Source organism: Cebus imitator, unplaced genomic scaffold (genome assembly GCF_001604975.1).
Source record: "Cebus imitator isolate Cc_AM_T3 unplaced genomic scaffold, Cebus_imitator-1.0 Scaffold40, whole genome shotgun sequence".
In the NCBI taxonomy this organism is placed as follows: Eukaryota; Metazoa; Chordata; class Mammalia; order Primates; family Cebidae; genus Cebus; species Cebus imitator.
The window spans coordinates 5,318,740-5,324,651 of NW_016107355.1; positions in this window are offsets into that span (position 1 = coordinate 5,318,740).

The following is a 5,912-nucleotide window of genomic DNA, read 5'->3' on the forward strand; positions in this document are numbered from 1 at the left end:
TCTTGAAGGGTAAGCCATGAGATAGGGCGAGTAGGGCATCCTGGGCAATGATGATGTTGTGCTGCAGCCACATAGGCCTGCCGGGAAGAAGGAGGAAATGTTTTGAAATATATTAATTTGATGGACAGAATGACCACCACCAACACAGGCTGCACCTGATGTTGCTGCTATTTTTTGCACCTTTCCATCCTCTAGGTTTCAAAATAGCAGCATCAATGTCATGAAGTCACCCTTCCACTAAGTACCACAGACAGCTGGGGAGTGAAGAAAAATCATTGGGACAAACTGTTTTCTCCACATGCCACTGTGTCTGTCTGCAAATGTAGGCAGGCTGGGGGCCGGCCCCAGGGAAGACAGAGTCATAATGCAATAAGGAAGAAGCACGTTTCAGACACAGGAGAGTCTATGTCCATCCTCATTCCTCCCTCACCGCCATCACCAGAGCATGCTCCTTGTATCAGATAAACAGCGAGCAAGAGAGGCTTGAAAAGCCCATTGTCCTCACATGTGTTGCAGTTTCTTTTTGGATTATGTTCTCCAGGCCTTTTATGCTCTCTAATCCTCAAAACTATGCAAGTCAGTGTGACCGCCCTACCGCGAATCTAAGAAAAGGGAGGCTCCCAAAGGAAAGAGAGCATGTGCCCAGGGTCACACAGCTTGCAGGAGGCACAGTGGGAGTTGATTCCAGCTCTCCCTGCAGGACCCTCTCATTTCCCTTCTGCTTCCGTTCTTGACAAAGGATCTTCTTCACTCTGGGGGTGCCACCGTGGGCACAAACAGCTCACAGGGAAATGCGGATTCCTGAAGACCTGCCGGGGAACTGGGAAAGGGTTTTCTCACAGAACAATCCTACATATAGAAGTCGGTTAGGCATGGCTAGAATATTTCTTTTAACTCCCAGGCAATACAAATTTTAAGTGCACTATGACATAAAGAATACTTTTGTCCATGGAAAAATGAGGTGGGGATTCTGAAAAAAGCAAGTTTTATAAATGTGTCTGATTTCAAGTGTGCAAGTCCTGTCATGTGTCATCACAGGACTCGGCAGCTGCTGAAGGTACAGAGGCTACATGAGAACCAGCATAGCTGGGCATCATTTAAGGCTTAGTTGGGAATTGTCACTGTGGGTAAGAGGTTCCATTCACTCTTCACTCACAGTTAAGGCAATTTTCTATTACAAATATGGAAACTCTGACACTAAGAATGTTAGATCAGGGGCACCACTGAATGGGGGTGAAGGCGTTTTTGCACAACACAGTTACCAACAGGGATGGAACTGTGATGAACTATGGAATTGACTTTGTTGAAGAGCATTCAAAAATTGCACGAAGCACATATTAATGTTGGAGTAATGAGTTTTCACTTTTGTCACTTCTGTGAATACAGCAGGTATTTCAAATGGTAATCACCTACCTTATTTTACTTTACTACCTTAGCAAAGTAAAAGAAAATCCCACATATTTCAGAAATGAGACCCCACAACATCTTGAGTAAAATAGATCACTCAGAGTTCACTGGGCCATGAGACCTACAGCAGTGGCGGTCAGTGGCATGCCTCGTGTTATTTCTGGAAACAGAACCGGAAAAGCCCTTCAGCCCTCAGTCCCTAAGCATTCATGACTTCTGGAGGTGCCACCCAAAAGGACTAGCTAGGAATGGAGAAGCCAGAAAGCTTATGGGGAAGCCTTTGCTTCTGAAGTGAAGGAAGGAAGGAAGGAAGGAAGGAAGGAAGGAAGGAAGGAAGGAAGGAAGGAAGGAAGGAAGGAAGGAAGAAAGAAAGGAAGGAAGTGAGGGAGGGACATAATCCATGAAGACATAGCCAGGAAATCTCTGCTGTCATCAGCACTTATGGCTCCCATTCTAAAATTCTATTGTTACTTTTCTCAAATGAAAGAAAAACAAAGCCTTCACACTGACTCCAGGTGGGAAAGGGAGCTGGTCCATTTGCCTTGTAGGATCATCTTCTCAGTTAAAAATAGCCAAGACACCAGGGTGGAACAATGTCCACAGGCAGTGGAGGGGCCTGAGCTCCAGCATTGGGGGACCAGCCAAGAGCCATTCAGCTAAGGCACCTGAGAAAAACGGGGTCCTGCCACCCAACGGGACAACTGTTCTCTTCATAAGTGCTTGGAACTGTTTCTGGAAACATAACAATTACCACACCCAAGCTCTTGTCCCCAACAGGAGAAGCAGGGTGTGTGGACTGTGCAGCAGAAATTAAGCGGCTGCCTTCACAGTGAGCTCCTACCACTTCAGAAAGGATTCTCTAGGCACAGGCATTTCTGGGCTGGCTTCTGACTCATGTGTCTCTCTGGCACTCTCTGCTTTTTCCTCATTTCCCATCTAGATGACAGAGAAAGAATTGACTTGAAGAAGAATTAAAACACCACATTTCTTACTAGACACTCTAAGCTTCATCTTAAAACAAAAACATCCTTAAAAATGACCATCACAACCGGGCATGGTGGTTCACACCTGCAATCCCAGAGTTTTGGGAGTCTGAGGTGGGTGGATCACCTGAGGTCAGGAGCTCGAGATCAGCCTGACCAAGAAACGTTGCCTCTACTAAAAATACAAAATTAGATGGGTGTAGTGCCGCAGGCTTGTAATCCAAGCTACTCAGGAGCCTGAGGCAGATAATTGCTTAAACCCAGGAGGTGGAGGTTGCAGTGAGCTGAGATCGCACCACTGCACTCCAGCCTGAGTGATAGAACGAGACTCCAGCTCAAAAAGAAAAAACATCCATCACAATGACCTACCTGTGCTGCTTGTAGGTGGCCTTCCTCTCTGCCATATCCCTCTCCAAGGCTTGAGCACAGAGCTTTGGGGAGAAAAATACATCCATGTCCTGACCAGGCAGACTATACCTAAAAGCAAGAAAAACAAACAAACAAACAAAACTTACCCAGTTGTCAAGAGCCTTTCTTGCAGAAGGAGCATCTGAAAAAGTCGCCACGCCCAGCCTGAAAGAACATCTTTTAAGTTCTTTGTAGAATTTGTTTTCTCTGATTTCTGCACATAAGATAGAAACAAAATATGTACTAGGATTTTGATAGAAGCAATGGGTAATCTAAAAAGATGAGAGAGCCACCGCATCTATCTCACGGTTTCTGCTAGATTTCATAGGAAACGGAGATGGTCCAGTTTGGAGCTAGAAGAAATTTAAAAAAACAAAACAAAACATGAAGAATGAGAAGCAAAGAAACACCATGATGCATGAATGTTTCATGGCACCCATGATGTCCCTGCTTAGGAGATAATCGAATAGATGACTAGATGACAAGGAGAAAGATGAGAAGGTATAAAGATGTCCAAGACAAACAGCTCAATTAAACTTTCCTTAAACTTTCCTTATTTAAAAAGTGGTACATTAAAATACATCCCCTCCCCAGGCATGGTGGCTCACGCTTGTAATCCCAGCACTTTGAGAGACCAAGGTGGGAAAATCACTTGAGACTGGGAGCTTGAGACCAGCCTGGCAAACATGGTGAAACCCCATCTCTACTAAATATACAAAAATTAGCTGGGCATGGTGGTTAGCACCTATAGTTCCAGCTACTGGGGAGGTTGAGGCGGAGAATGACTTAAACCCAGGAGGTAGAGGTTGCAGTGAGCCAAGATCACACCATTATACTCCAGTCTGAGTGACAGAGCCAGACTCTGTCAAAAAAAAAAAAAACTTCCCTCAATTTATATTAACAATTCTCCGTTCAGGACTCAGAACTAAGTGGGGTACAGACTGTTAAATGTAGTAGGGTGTGGTGGCTGACACCTCTAATCCCAGCACTTTGGGAGGCTGAGGCGGGAGGATCATCTGAGTTCATGAGTTCAAGACCAGCCTAATAAACAGGGTGAAATCCTGTCTCTACTAAAAATACAAAAAGTAGGCGGGCATGGTGGTGCACGCCTGTAATTCCAGCTACTTGGGAGGCTGGGGCAGGAGAATCACAGGAACCTGGGAGGCAGAGATTGCAGTGAGCTGAGATTATGCCACTGCACTCCAGCCTGGGCCACAGAATGAGACTCTGTTTCAAAAAAAAAAAAAAAAAAGGAGAGACTGTTAAATGTGCCTAGATATCTTCATAACTCATCTATTTTCTGTTTTCTAGATATCTTGAAAGGCAGTCCCAAATGATGTGTAATTATCTAGGTTGTATAAAGAAAACATACTTCCACTTCCCTTGAATATAAAAAGCATTACAGTATTAGGGCTTTTTTCTTGGGTCATTGCTCAGAAGGAGGGTCAGCCCCCAGACAACCACATTTTTACTGTCATGAGTGGCAAGAGAAAATGTAGAGCTCAAGTTACCCAATGGACAAAAAGGCTCAGATGACGGCACAACTTAGCAACCAAATTCTTACCAAGTACAGACCTTGGACACACTAATCCTTCTCCACCTGCAACCTGGAACATGCACTTCGAATGATGTCATTTGAAATTACCCTGCTGGGACACACTTTTCATTGATTCTCTGAAGGGCAGTTCTGAGATTCTCTGGGGCTTTCTCTGCATCATGAGACTTAGTGTAGCTCTGCCCTTCACCTTCCTGCAGTTTGTCACCTCTTCCCTATGATCTCAGAGGAACTTTGTCTCCAATCAACTTTTTGTTCCTTGGGCTCCTTCTTCTAAAAATCACTGGCTGCCCCTCGGAATTGTCTCCATCTGCAAAGAGGGTGCTCTTTAAGCATCAACCATCTGGCCCTTCTTACAGTTTCATTTTTTGGCTGGTTCCCATGTTTATGCCTGTTCTGTGTTTTTCTTCTCCTGTTAAGCTGTCTGTTGTCAGTTTGTTTCTGCAGTGAACCTTTAGAGAAGACAGTGAAAGCTTTCCTTCCAGCCATACGATAAATCATAAAGCAGAAAAGTTTAGACAGAATTTCCTATTTAAGTCCTGAAAATTCATGTTCCATTCCCGATAAAGAGCACAAAGGTAAAAAAACAAACAAACAAAACCCCAAAAATTGATTTTTGACCCAAAGCTCTGTTGACATTCTATTAAACAAATACCAACCTATTTAATTTTAATAATATAAATGGCAGATATTTTTATAATTCTTACACTAATAAATCATTTCTCTGATGTTTTTGGTGAAACCCAATAATCATAATAAAGTCCAGAACCATTAACTGTTTTAAATAATTTCTTCTTATTTGTGATTACAAGTATACCTCTATGGGAAGTAAATATACTCTCACACAAGCTAATTTTTTGGAGAAAAAGGCCAGCTGTAGAAACTCCCAGAAACACAATAGTGATAAGCATCCACAGAACATGAAGAAAGTCATGCCCAGGATACAAATAATCAGGTAGAAAACTGATAACCTGGAATAATAATAGTTGAAATAATGAAAAGGTCAGTGACATTTACAATATTTCAGTAAAAAATAATAATAATCTTCAGAAACCATCAACCTCCTCCAAGAGGTAACCACACCCCTCAGATATCACCAGGGGATTCCACTGCTTCAAAAAAGATTGGAAGTTACCAGTCTCATGTTTTTTTGTGTGGCTGGCAGTGTTTTTAGGCATTCCAAATGTAGAGTGTCTTTGTTTCTTGATGTAAAGCAGGGATATCCAGTTTTTTTGTTTCCCTGGGCAATATTAAAAGAAGGAAAGTTGTCTTAGGCCACACATAAAATACATTAACACTAACAATAGCTGATGATCTAAAAAAAAAAAAAATCACAAAAAGGCCAGGCACGGTGGCTCATGCCTGTAATCCCAGGAGGGATTACTTTGGGAGGCAGAGGCCAGCGGATCACCTGAGCTCAGGAGTTCCAGACCAGCCTGGCCAACATGGTGAAACCTCATCTCTACTAAGAATACAAAAATTAGCCAGGTGTGGTGGTGGGCACCTGGAATCCCAGCTACTCAGGAGGCTGAGGCAGGAGAATCACTTGAATCAGGGAG